We start from the raw sequence: 14938 nt of genomic DNA, 5'->3' as shown, positions 1-14938 counted from the left end.
ATGATCTTAAAGTCCTTTCCAACTCTAACTATCCTATGATTCTATGATTCTATGAAGCAAAAGAAGTTCCATGGGCAGAATATTCAGTCCTCACAAGCAATTACAGCACTAGTACTGTGCAAGTGTAAGCAAAATCATCTCATTTCAACTATACACTGGAAGTAGATGCTCTTCAACACATCTTAACATTCAAGAGTCAATAGGAGCACAGCTTGGGAACAGACATTGCTGTTTGTCCCCTCTATTCACACCTGTCCTCTAAACAGCAAACTGTCAGTTCTGAACTAGTTGAATATGTCCATAGAAAAGCCCTTTGAGGAACACTAGCAATGCTGCCACAGCACAGATGATTTCTGTTTCCTACCTCCTCTGTTTGGAGTTTAACTTTCAGATTGGTTCCTTAATTCACTGTAATATATTTGGTTCCATGATATATGTAATTAGACATGTGACATTAAGAGAGCAGTTTAATCATCTTGTACCTTAACATACTTCAACAGTGAAGGCATGAGGTGTTTGGGTTTACCTCTATTTTACTTTTAAATCATCATATTATAAGCTTTAATCAGATGTGTAAAACAATACCTGTGATATTGCCAAAATATTTTCTTCATTTCACCATAAATATTATAGTCCAAGTCCTTAGGTCCCAACATATAGCTTTGGGAAGCCAGCTATACCCTGCAAGATTTGGGAACTGGAATATTCTCTGTAACTTGCAGAGCAACAATAAAACGCCTCATACCGTTATGCAAATGAAGGCTTCAAATAAGGCAAGTACATTTGTATATGCTAATATCCCACTTCTGAGGGATTTGCCCGTGATTTATGCCAAGCATGTTTTTCGTTGAATCGTTGTCCTTGGAGATGTACTAGCCTAAGAGTTCATGTACTTCCTACACCTACGAAGAGAGTAGCTAGTGTAGATGTGTATTCAACAGGTCTGCTCTTGTTCAACCTGAAAAATCTCCTTCTGCATAGACAGAGAAAAATTTCTGGAGCATAGCTTTACATTGCCCAGTAGAATCTTCCTGCTATCCCCAGACATCCTAGATTCTCTTCCTTCCCCTAGTGAAGGGATCATTTGAGCTTTGCCATGGGTCCTCTGCTCTTGCTGGCTGTGTCAGGTGTCAAGGAACTGAGTGCGCAGAACCCGTCTCATATGCAGACACGTTATTCACCAGACAGGAGCAATAAAATTGTTCATATCTGAAAGAGGACAGAAAATAGGCAGGTATTATCATTAAGAATCAAATGGAGATATGTCCTGAAATATGGATTTTATTTTTCCCTCTCTGTGCACCACTGCCACCAAGAAGCTTACAATATCTTATAAATACCTCCTAAGGACGGAAAAGAAAGTCATTGTCAGGAAACAGACATGACTGCAAAGTCATTTTGACAGGCTTTGGAAACTGGATTTTGAAAAACAATGATAATAATAGGATTTTTTTAGATAGAAGCAAATCCAAGGACAGTCCTGGGAAGGCAGAGTTGACACACCACATTTTTTTGCTGTATTGAGATTGTGAATGCTTTAAATATGAATAAATGCTTGTAAGAGTTAAGAATTATTATTGGTGCGCATTGATAAAGAAGTCCTATTCTTCTCAATAGTACTAATAGCATCTGCAGTGCTGAGACTCATAAGGCATTACTGTTGGCTTTTAGGATGATTCATAGGCCTATTTTAACAGAGAGAGGTATCTTAGCATAGCATTGGGAGTCAGCAGTTCGTCCCTTCTGATCAGGGCTCTGATACAAAATTTTCTTTATAGCCTTGAGCAGTTCACTTCATCTTTCTGTCTCATACTCCACATCCATGAAATATGAAGTTACCATATTCATCTAACAGTAAAGAAACATTGTTTCTCTCCTCCAAAAATATTTCCCTTAGGACATACCTCACCTCAAAGTCACATGGGAACCAAAAGTTATCCTGTGGATTTTGAACCTTTGAGACTGGGTTAAAAGTTTTCCTGTCCTGGGATGCTACAGAATTTGTCCCCACAGAAATACTTAGTGGCAAGCTCAGAACCTGGATCCTCATAGCACAGACCTGAATGCAGACAATATGGATGCTTAGTGAGCTTCTGCTTGAGAGTAGAAGAAGAGCCCACTTAAAAGACAATATAGACACAGCTCTTGCAGTTGGGAAGACCGCCCATGTTCCTATGTGCCTATGTTTCAAATCTCTACTGCATGACTTTATACCCAAAAAGCAGGTAGTTCTCAATCTGCCCCCACAGAAGATCTCTTTATATTCTTTTATTGTGAAGCCACTAATACTGCTGTGGTTTTAGTCCTGTAGAAAACTCTACAGTGTGTTAATTCAGTCAATGCCCACTTTGTTTTACAGGAAACTCATCCATAGCCCACAAGCATATTCTACAAAAGAAATTAGTATTCCTTTCTAAATCATATCAATATTAAAGGGACATATTTATGAATAGTCTAGGAATTTTACTCCACATTTTCTTAACCCTTATATAGTCCATTCTTCTATTCTTTAGAGGTCCACTGTTTCCATTTACTGCAGAAATCGTATCATAGTAACACAGATCTAATGACTCATCAGCACTCATGGGATGTTGACAAGTTACGGGATGCTCCACAAATGACACCATTGGCAACCTGGCAAGTTCAAATGAGAATATACTGGATCTTGCTTGGAGGGAGGTATTTATCTAAAAACTAATCACAATGAGAAAGATACATATATTTTCAGAAAAATTATCCTAAACCAATGAACAGTGAGGACTGGGGAAGTTTCCCTGAGCAGCTGGGAAGTTCTATACAACTATATGCTATCTCCCCAACCTGGCATCTCAACTGTATCAGGAAAGAAAAGGGAATGGCCAGCATCAAAAATTCACATCCTTCTGTTCCTCTGCAGTGGATAATGACACCAACCAAACGGTCTAAAAGGTTTAGACTGCTGTGAAAGTAGAAGTGCAGCTGCGATCTCTCCTCCCAAACTAACACTGTAAATTCACCTCTCTGCAGTCTTCCATTCCTTTTTGGTATTTTTACATTAAATGAGTCATACAGCATAATGTCCCTACTACTCTGCTTCAGAGCTGGAAATGAAAATTTGATTCATAAATTCTACAAATGTATTCAATCATAAAACAAAACTGCTTTCAAGCCCCACACATGCAACAATTTGTTTAGGCAGCTGAGGAGCAAAGGAGTGGAGCTTTTGATCTTCAGACCATCTGTAATCATTCAGTCAGGAAAAGCTACATTTAGTTTTTGTTTAGCTTGATGAACCTCTAATATACATTTTTTCATGTGAGGGCAGATTCTGCCTCAGAGTAATTATAAGCTTTTTCCTATTAGATTTAGTTCCATTTCTCCAGGTCCTGTATCTTTATCACAGAAAAACATGGTACTCTAAACATGCTTCATTCTTTTTTTTGTAACTTCATGCAAAATCTATTCTAAAAATAATCTCTGTGATTCTCCTTCATTCAACTCTTTGAATAATTATTTTTACTGGTTGAGAATCCACTATTTCTAATGTATACTGTTGCCATCTAGTGTCAAAAAACAGTGGTGCATTTAAAGTTCTATTTTCCATTTTATGGAGCTAAGCACATACATGTATCACTCCATTATCTTTAAATTAGTTTTATTCTCTCTATATCCATTCTTTTCACCTTATCAACCATTTGTGATAAAGGCCACCTAGCTCCTACCATGTCTACTGCACAACTTCTCCAAGGTCAGATAGCGGGAATCAGTGCTTTGGCTTCAGTTCCACTGGGTTACCTCGGCACTGTAGCAGTTTGGAAACTCAGCGGGAACTGAAATTGTTCCCCCAAAGCTGGGAGGAATATGAGATGTCCTGCTGGAAAATGAAAGGTGATCACAGAGGAAACGAATGTCACCTAACAAGACATATTTACAATGTAGATATTTACCTTTTAGGCTCCCTGTCCAGTTATTGGAAAGATACAGGCACTCTTGGGGAATATCTAATCTCATTGAAAAGTAGACATGTAAAACAATTCAAATTACTGACGTGCCTTAAAATTGCTTATTAACCCTGAACATCATCATATCCCCCCTCCCCCCCCCCCCCCCAGCGTATAGCCAGCAACAGGTAGCAAGCTGAGGTGGAGATATCTAAACTAGAGATGGCTAAAGCCAGATGAGATGAAACCCTCCTCAACTAGCTCTCATGGGGTCTGGAAAGAATTTACTAACTGTTCAGATTTGGACTTGAGCCTGTCATTTAACAGCCCTGTTCTGAATATTCCTCATGAGTGGTAATGAGATTTCTGAGTTATGTGCTCACTGAGGGCATCTAGCATTCTCTAAATCTTTCCTAATCATTTCAAGAGAGGGCCAGAGAACACTGGAGGAGGAAGGACAATTTGATTACATTATTGATTAAAGTGAAGATACAGCAAAGCTGCCAAGACAATCCCCTTAGACCTGGAACCCCAAAGCACAATACAACCCATTAATTCATCATAATGGCAAGTAACTAGAGAACAGGGATCCAGTTGTGGCATTTAGAAATATTTAGAAAAAGCTCAAAGGGTTTTATTGGGTTTTTTTGGTTTTGTTTGGTTTGGGGGTTTTGTTAAGCCATCAGTTTTCATAGAATTGAATCTATATTAAAAGAGAAATTTTGGCTCACCCCAGCCCACTGGAGTCTTGCCACTGATTTCAGTGAGATGAGGACTGCATTCTCAGTGTTGCTGCTGCCTACCCTATAAAGTAGCTAGAACTTATGGAGCACATGAAGGAGAGCATACAAGGTGAAAGCTTAAGCCAAAAGAGAGAGTGTCTTGGAAAGAGTAAGATTCAAGAAATGTGCAACTTTTTCCTCTCTTTTCTGTCAAATGTTCCTGTCTGACTATTAAATGTACACTCCCAGGTCTCATAATTCCCATGACTCTCCCCACATGTGTTCAAATTTCTGTTAACACAGTTAGTTCTGCTTCCATATGGCACAGCAGTGGCACTCAGTTGCTGTGATTAACTCTAGGCATTGGCTGAGAAGGTAAATGAAAAGGCATGCTTTCTGCTGAAGCAATTTGTCAGTGAAGTACTGCAAGCCATATGTTTCTCTATCTTCTTCCAAATATTTGTGCTGATGTTGCTAGAAGGCGACTTCATCCAAGGAAAGGGAAACACATGATAGATTGTCCTGTGATAGATTAGTGGAAGTATATAGCACTTGTCTAAGGCATTTTCATCCTCTGAACTCGGTGCTTTACAGTCACTGAACTGCTGCTGCTACCAGAATTCATCAGGCTATTCTTCCCACCATCAGGACTGCCAGTTTGTGGGGCCCATTACAATCCTGTAGTGCTGGAAGCTGTGAAGGTTTTGCTAACATCTGTCTCCTGATGGACTTTATGCTCAAAACATATATATACTACATTAAATTGTATTAAAAAAAAAACTTCAGAATGGATGGCCTCAAGTAAGTGTAAATAATTTCAAATTGGTTTAAATTAAGTACATTTTCTGATATGAAAATAAAATAAATTCTCCACAGACTTACTTGAAAAATCCTGTCTTTATCTCTTTATGTCTATAATTAACCTGCTGCCTCTCTTTCTACTGCACTTGTATCAGCTAGGATACAATAAAAGGTGAGGATAAGGATGCGCTGGTCTTAGATAAGGAGGATAAACCATACAGAGCACTTTGTCATGTGTCTCATTCCTCCTTCTTCACCCATGGGAAGGTTCTCTCAGCTTCTGGATTTGTGTTACAAGTAAATGCAGGTAGCGCAACATCCTTAACACTGAAGAAGGCTGCTAGACCAGAACATTCCAAGCACAAGGCGACCCAGGTCTCAAGAAAATCATGCCACATTGCTAGCCATGTTGACTAATCAGTTAGGGCATGATTATGGGTGGAAACTGCCTTCAGCATCCTCATGGGAAAGCACTGGATTCACAACAGCGCTGTCAGTACTAATTTACTTTCTGTAATCCCATGAAAAGTATTAAGAGCTGTTTGTTCCAGACGTGAAGCTGCTGCGAGAACTGTGGGATGTGATTGAGGCTGCATTGAGAAACAGATAGGAGCTATTTCAGAACTACATAACCCAAATCTCGCACCCATATCCACAGTCACTGGTTTCCATAACCTGGGGGTTCCACTAATTCTGGGTACACATATTTTGGCAAATAGCTTTTCCAGTGTGACAGAGACATAATGTTACAGAATGACAGCCTGTATTCAAGAGATGATGCAGTTCCCATTTCTTACACAACAACAGCAATTTGGGGACAGTCTTCACACTGCCATATTCTAACTGAAGTTACTGAGCCCAGCTCATCTCAGAGATGTAATCTCTGCAGCACCACTTTATTCCAGTTAATGTCACAGGATTAACACTCCCTAGAAAAGGTAATTTCCATAAGAAGCCTGGAAATGACCACCAAAGGAATAAACATCCAAAATGGTAGTTATATCCATATCATATATGAAACATCATCTGTCACTATAGGAACTCAACACAGTCTAGCTTTAAGGGTTAAAGAAACACTTTTCCCCCGACCCTCCTATCTCTGTTATGCCAAACACATTTTGGTCAAAACCCAACTCTGGAGCTGAAAGCTCTAGTTTCTCAGTTATAAATGACTTCTTTCCTCATACATTTTATTTAATTAAATGAATAAAATATAACCATGCTATAAAATAGAGATGCAAAAATAGTACATGGCATGCATTTACATTTTAGAACTGTCAGCAAATTTAATCAGGAAATTATCTACTTAATATAAATGAATACAGGAAAGCGATTAAGTGTTTTTAATTTAGCAACAACAAATTGTAATATCTTTCAGACAGGTAAATCAGAATTATGTGCTAACTGTAATGATCAATAAGTAACTGATGCATCCTCCCAAAGCTGAATAATTAATGTAAGGTTAGTGGTTAACAGCAACAATTAATGATCACTACAAGCATTAATACATTCTTTTAAGCAAATTGATTTAAATGTGATGAAGATTCCACAGAACAGAATTCTATGGAGTACAATCCTGCTGCCACTACCTACACAGAATTCCTTGTATTTTCTGTTGTTTTCACAACTGCTGAAATCACAGAACTGGACCTTTATAACAATCACAGAATATAAAGGATCTGACTGGGCCACCTTTAAACAAGTTAACTATATCTTTAAACAAATTGGCTACATCTTCACTGTATTTTACACAGTGCTCCAAATTCCAGTTCATCCCAAAGACATATTGTTAGTGAGTAGGAGTGACTGCTAACCTCCCCCATTATACGAATTCTTCAAGTTTGGGAAGGTGAAACAATTACATAACAATTACTAGAGATAGCCTATCCTTCTGACATACACATGCAGCCTGCCTTCTGGTTGTTTTCTATGAAGGATACTTACAAATTGTCCTTCAGGTTGCCTTTGCAAGCGCAGCTGGAATATCCAAAGCCTGCATAGTGTCAGATCGACAGAGCAGGTGATGTGTTCTGCCTGACATTTTAAGTACTTTACACACTCAGCTTCCTTTGGGGGATACTAGTGGCACACATCTGAGACACTTGTTACATTACACTAGATGTAAATGAATGTCACTTTACCCTAAAATTCATTTTCCAGCTGCTTAATATGACATTGTGGATGCAGTGATTTGGTACTATTTTGTTTTCTCAAAGGGTCCACAGGATGATCTAGATGCTAAACACCACCTCTTCAAAAGAGCAGAGAATGACAACAGTCTGGGGAGACAATACTGTCCAGGGCAGCCTTTTTCTCAGATCAGAAAAGAAAGAACAAAAACCTCCACAGAACACAGAAACCAACTGAAAGGAGACAGACCACCAGCCCACAGCCATCTGCTGTGTGCGCGCAAGTCTTTTGGGATTTTACTGAGGAGCAGGGTGGGATATGGGTGGGATATGCACTGTCTGAAGTGAAGAAAGTCACAACAGGAAGAAAGAGTCAGAAGGAAGGGAATTAAAAATGTGAATCAAGGAAATGTGGTTCCTCTTCCATTCTCAGAGTTTTAAAGACATTTATTCATCCTTTGGGTACAAAGAGGTGATTGTCGCTGCAGTAAATGTTATATTCATTTAACTATGGTGTTTGCAGGAGAAAAATGTGTGATTCTTGCCTCTAGATGGTGGGGTGACTGTACACCTAGCTATGCAATGCCAATCTAAATAGCATTCCCAATGCTATCAGCAAGACTATTCACACTGTTTATTGGTATTTGCTAACATTAATTCTCAATTTGAAAGGCATATTGCTCACTTCCTGCTGTTTCTCTAGTCTAATATGGGTGTTAATGAGTCACTTTTATCTTAACTTACCAGGTTTTAAAAATGATTTAATTCTTTGCATATTGCTTGTGTTCAAATAATGAATGAAATTTACGTGTCTTCCAGCCCTATGTACTTCTGAAAACAACTATGTTTAATTTAATTATAATCTTCCTTTTTCTACCAAAATGTGTGAGGAAAAATAATTTTGTTACATACAAAGCCTTTAACTGTTTCCTATAAAATCCTGCCCATTTCTCTACATTTCATATTTAAGCTATCTATAAAATCATAATCAATTTCCATTAAATGTGAAGAAATGCACACTCAGATGTGACTCGGAATAAAATGCTGCTTTTGTTTCTTCCTTCTTACAAGGCAAAAAAAAGAAAAAATAAAGCCAGCAAGAAAATAAACCTGAAATCTGCACAGATCCTTCATGACTGTTTCTAGTACTAAACTGGCACTGAATTTAACTACGAAGTTTAGAATTGTAGTTGCAAATATGCAGTTGCTTTTCTTCTGTATAGACAAGCCTGATTCATTTCCCTGAAGTAAAGGTCAAAATCTTCTTGACTCCCTTGGGGCTTGGATGGCATTCAAGGAAGGCTGTCATACAAAGTGGTGTTCATATTCATACAGTAATCAAAGAACAAATAACCAAATGCAATAAGTTCAACCTATAAAGTAAACCTATTTTACTGGACAAATTCACAATAACAATGAAAAGCCACCATTTCATATTCTTCAGTGGGAAATGTGAAGTTAGGGATTGCAATTGTGACCAATACTATTAATAAGATTATAAAAGTATATTGTGCTCCTATTTCACAAAGTATATTACTTTTTCAGACTTCCTCTGGTTAGCGCTTCCACAGGGAACTCTCTACAACGACAAATCGCACAGGTTTACTAATCATGAGGACTACTAATGATGAGGCATAGAATTACTGATCACGTACCAATTTCAAATAGATTTTTTAGTAGTTGAATTAGCTGTAAATATACAATATATACACCACATATTATAGAGAAACCTCTATAATAGTCAAATTTCAGGTTTGGTTTCACTCGTTAGAATCACTTATCTTTGCATCTTTTCAAGAAAAGAGAAAATTATAGAATCATAGAAAAGTAAAATTATTCCAAACTCCATCACTGTAATACCTTACCAACGAAAGGCTTTTTCAGCTTGCTTGCTGTTTCACGTCCCGGCTAGACTGATAATCCGTTGCTGCCACTCTCCTTCAGCAGCACTGCAAATTACTCTTTTAAAACCAAACAGCATTATGTTATTTATAACTACAATGTTTTTCAAAAACAAAGCCTAATAAACAGGCTTACATGTGCATAAAGATTAGAGAAAAACACTAACTTCCAGCTGCTGCGAGGAGGTGGTGCATTTTAAATATGACAGTGACTCCTTCTGGCCAAAGCCATGAACAGCCTTGCGCTTAATAATGAACTCTTTCTGAAGAGAAAGCCATCACAACTCAGAACCTCCCGAAAAACGAGAGAGTGATAATGTGAGGTTTCAAAGTCATTACAGGTCACCTGGAAAGGATGAAAGCATAAACTGCATCTATCCATCTATCTTTCACTATTAATGGCAGCCATAACATATCTCAAAGAAAGTAGCCATTAAAATCCAATCTGATACACGTCGATGATGACTCAATGCCCCAAAGCTACTAAAACACCACTTCTTGTCAAAAAGTCACGCAATTTTGTTCTTGTTTTAAACATTAGAATGAGGTAATAAACATAACCCATGCTACTAATTACATTTGTAATAAAAACAGAGCAACAGGGCAAAGGCTGCATCCCACGGAAGCAGACACACACACCAGTAGAATTTACAATGCTCCAGTGCTCATCATGTCATTATCCCCAAACCCTAATTCTGCTACCTACTTCTACAGAAATAACAGTTTTTATTTCAGCATCTCCCCTTCTTCCTTGTGCCCTACCTTTCACCAGACTCTTCCCCTCTTTTACATTGTCAAAACTGCAAGAATATAAGACATGGAAACTGAAAATGACCGAAAGCTCAAGAAATTGAGCTGCTCAGTTCAACATGCAAAATTTACCAGAGATACATTTCCAGTAAGAAAGGCAGACTTTCCAGTTCTGAAAAATAACACAGGTTTTGTATCAAAGTAGTCAAGAAACTGATTAGCTTGTTTTAGAAATTACTCTGAAGTCTACTATGTCAGCGGAAAGAAACACTGATTTTAAGGGTCTCCAATCAGGCTTTTTATTACACAAGACATTTTCTCTTTCCTTACTGTGCATCTGCAGTTCACTTCAGAAAGCAAGCCTGAAACACAATGTTTAGGAAGCCAGAACCACATTTCTTTGACACCACTGAGCTGAAGTGCAGGAACTGAATGTATGTGTAAACCACAAACACATATATTTTTATCTTGAATTGCTGTAAGTTAGGATTCTGCATCTCACACAGATGAAACGTTTAGATAAAAATGTGATTGTTGGCTTCCATTATAATTATTGATTTCTCACACTGATTCTTTTCTCACACTATCATAAACAAGACAACATAAGTTGACTAATAGAGTTGTCATTTAAGGGTGCTTTACCAGTATAAGCAAAAGCTAAGTAAAGTTCAATTTGGGTTGTTTTTTTTTTCTTCAAAATGCTTTAGGTTTTATTTTCTAAATGGTCAGGTTTATGCAAGTAGTGTTACTGTTACATCAGACACAGCTTCTGCTGTTGAGATAAAGATATCATCGATAGCACTAGTAATTGGTTTTACACAATTCCATTAAGCAGTGGTTATATCACAGGCATAGCTAGATGGGATAGAAGCAAACTATAGACAGATGTTGCAATTACAAGTAGATATACAAAACAAGGTCTGTAGGGAATTTCATTCTGTTTTTCAGACCACTTCTGCAACGTAATCTTTAATTCTTAGCCTATCTTTTCACATTCCTATAGATCCTGCTTGTTTTCTAACATCTACCAATTTTAGATAGATACACTCTATTCACTAGAGAGATCATGTTAGTTCCAGATTTTTTCACCAGAAGTTAAATTTAAATTTACAAATTATAATTTCTTGTTTGGATTTTTTCTTTTTTTTTTTTTTTTCTTAATAGACACTCTATTTGCATTTTCTCAGCTCTGCCACTTCTGCAATCCTCCACAGGTTTTCTGCTAGTATCTTTAAGATTGCTTACTGTCTAAGTAACCCAATTTATCAGGTCCAGACAAACTGATGAACATCTAATTTCTCTGTTCTCTAGTTATCTTTCTCTGGAAACCCTTATTTCTCTCCATCTCTGCCTGCCTCTGGAAATCTACCCTTTGCAGCTAGCAGTTCTGTCAGCCATCTCCTTTACCTAAGCATTTTAGTAAACACCAAGCATATCACCCTGTTGAACAGTAGACTGATAGTTCAATACTTTTCTAAGCCTTCCTAGTATCTCTAGTAGTTTTCATTCAGTTCCCTGCAGTGAGATTCAACTGCACCATATAGCCCCTTTCATATACTGATTAAGCTTCTCTTTCAGATTAATTAGATTTCTTTGTTCCAACTCTTCCTATGGGAAAAGCTGAAAGGAAGAAAAGAGTAAAAGGAGAATCTTTCTCCTATTAATCCTATAGATTCATTTTATATCTATTTTAATTATAAGAATATTGTCTCCAGTTTTGATCCATTTTGTCCTTGGGCCGTATGTCTCTAGCTTTTGCTGCAGCAATCACTTTCTTTGAGGAACACATCTGAAACCACTGAACCAAAACAATTTATTGGTTGCATGGATGCATACAAATAAGGCATAAAGCTGGTAAGTTATGAATAAGGCAAGTCTGCTTCTAAAAATGGCTTTTTTCTCATGTAAGGTTTCAAGTAGAAGGTTAGAAAATCTCTTACCATCCTTCATTAGCATAAAAGCAATGAACCTCACTTTTATAAGTAATTTCTTACTGATTTCTACAGGATGAGCTGCCATGAAATTCCACCTCATACAGCAGATTCCTAAACTAGTTAGTTTATTTTCTTAGCTACCTCTCATTTCTATAGGCAGAGCTCATATTCTTTGAAACATGAAATTTCTTTTCCACAGCTTAGTTCTGACCTCACATTTCCCCCACTGCGAGTGAGTTCGTTGCAGTATCCAACCTGTCATTGATCAAGCAGTGTAATTTCTGCTGGTGTCCCAGTGCTTTCAATTAAAGATTTATCTCAAGATATGGTACACGCTGTTTTTCAGATTGTTTCTCTGGAGTTTAACTAAAATCATGTTTTTCACTGCAACACTGAAACTTCTCCTATTTTGCCCTGAATGTTATTTCCCAGCAAACTGTAACCATTTTTTTCCTAGAATAATTACTAGCTTTCAAAATTCTTTGCTTTACACTATATAGTGTTTTTCCCACTCAAAATAAATATGTTTTTTGCATTTGCCAGTGAATTATTGTAATAAATTATATCTCATATTAAAATTCTACATCCAACATTGGTTTGTGAATCTGCTGGAAATAATTACAATTTTGAATGTAATTGTTTATAACCTACTGTAGATCTGTGAATTCAATTTTTCACAAAGCTCATGTAAGAGGTTTCTTTTCATAAAGGCTTTCCATTTCCCAGGGTCTTTGGAGAGCAATTTGTCTTATTACTTTAAATTTCTGCGCACCAGGAAGAGCCAAGAGGGATCCTGGGACTGGCAAGGCAGGGGCCTCACCATCCATGGCCTGCTGCATGGGGAGAGCAGACAACTGCAGGCTCACAGATGGTGGCCAGGTTCCACCAAGGTCCAAGGCCAAGCTGGGAAGTCAGCATGCCTCACCATCCATGGCCTGCTGCATGGGGAGAGCAGACAACTGCAGGCTCACAGATAGTGGCCAGGTTCCACCAAGGTCCAAGGCCAAGCTGGGAAGTCAGCATGCAGGTCTAGTGGGGGCCCAGCTCAGCAGGCTGCATGGCCAACGCAGGCTAGGGAACTGCTCTCCATTGTTCCTATGATGAAGTGGGATGCCCTGGGCTGTACCACCTCTGAGCTGCTCCTGAGCCCCAGCAGCCAAGCCTCCAGGAAGAGGGATGCTCTTGTATGCACCTATAGTTATCCTAACACGCTTAAATACTTATCTTTTCACAATCTGGGAGAGTGATAAACCTAATGAAGGAAGAGCAGCACCATTACCTGCTGTTTTGGCAGTACTAACAACAAAGAGTTAATAAAAATAATGCCAACCACAAATGAAACTTCTGAAGAACTGTGTAACACACAGGAAATCACACATTGAGTAATATTTTGGCCAATGAAACTTTTGTCCAAGCTCTGCTCTTTTTTCACGGGTTGGGAGCTCTCCTGAAAAATGGAACTATAAAGCAACTAGCTCCTTGGAAAAATGACAACTGCTTGGATTATGTGTTCTTTTCCAGTTTTGGGTTGTGTTTTTTTGCCTATAAAATATTATGACTTCTGTGTTCATTGTAGTAATTAGCTCCTTTCTGCTAATGATTTTATTGCTGCTGTATCGCTTTCCCATTTCTGTTAGAATTAAATGTTGCTAAGTAACTGAATCAGGCTGTGGTATTATATAGCATAACTACTCCATTCTTTGAAATATGTATAGCGATTACTCAGCAAAATGAAAATTACTCTTCTTAGGGAGAGAAGGCCATTTACATTTATCACAATGTACATTTTAAGAAAAAGTGAAAGGGAATCCTATAAACAAACATGATGCCTATTTCTAAACCAGGTATCTCAGGAAATATGAATACTGGTAAATATTGTTTCACCTTCTCCATGAGGTCATCCTAAGCCACTCTAAGTAACACTGTTTATTTTGCTTTTCATCATCTGTCTCAGCACTTAAAAGCAAAGTAACTTAAAATCAAAATAGACTGCCTTTCTATCAGTGCAAACTCATTTAGGGAATTCACCTTTGCTGTGACTTATTAAATAGAAATCATACTCTACGAAATTTAACAGAGAAGATGGAATTTGCCATTTTATTTAGGTCTTCTAATTTCATGTCAATGTAGCAATGATCTGGTGTCTCACCTGTACTACTCAGATGGACCTGCTATCAACAATAAGGGTAACCATTCCAGTTGCAGAGCAGGAGACCATATGAGTTTAATGCAATATTGACTTTACATCCCTCTGAAATAATCAAAAGTAATTAACAGGCACACTGCAGACCAGTTTGTTCAGTTTCGACTGCAAAGGCTTAAACTGCTTTAGCATTAAATAAAACATAAAAGAGAAGGTCCAGATGAGTACTGTGGCACCAGAATAGAAAAATTCACATAGAATTTGATGAAGAATGTCTGCAACAGAATGCTGTCAATCCTTATTACTCAAGAATTGTTTGCGCTGCTCAGGTTGATTAGAATAAGTGTTCAAAGTTTCCTCTTTTCCTCTTCAAAGTTTCTATTATGTTATTTTCATATTTCACATCACCAGAAAATAACACCTTCACTTTTGTACATTTTTAACATAAATATGTTCTACGCATAAAAAAATATTTCAAAATAATTTTGTCAGTCTTCTTGGAACCTAAATACCCCAGATGCACTTTTATAGGTAGGAGCTTGGACTCTCAAGATTGCAACTCTTCTTTCCATGGGAAATAAGTCTAATTTTGCTCATTTGAAAATGTATCAGCTTTTGTCAAAAAAAAAAAAAAAAAA

Source organism: Lathamus discolor, chromosome 5 (genome assembly GCF_037157495.1).
Source record: "Lathamus discolor isolate bLatDis1 chromosome 5, bLatDis1.hap1, whole genome shotgun sequence".
Classification (NCBI taxonomy): domain Eukaryota; kingdom Metazoa; phylum Chordata; class Aves; order Psittaciformes; family Psittacidae; genus Lathamus; species Lathamus discolor.
The sequence above is the reverse complement of the archived record's forward strand: the minus strand, read 5'-3'. Positions refer to the sequence as shown.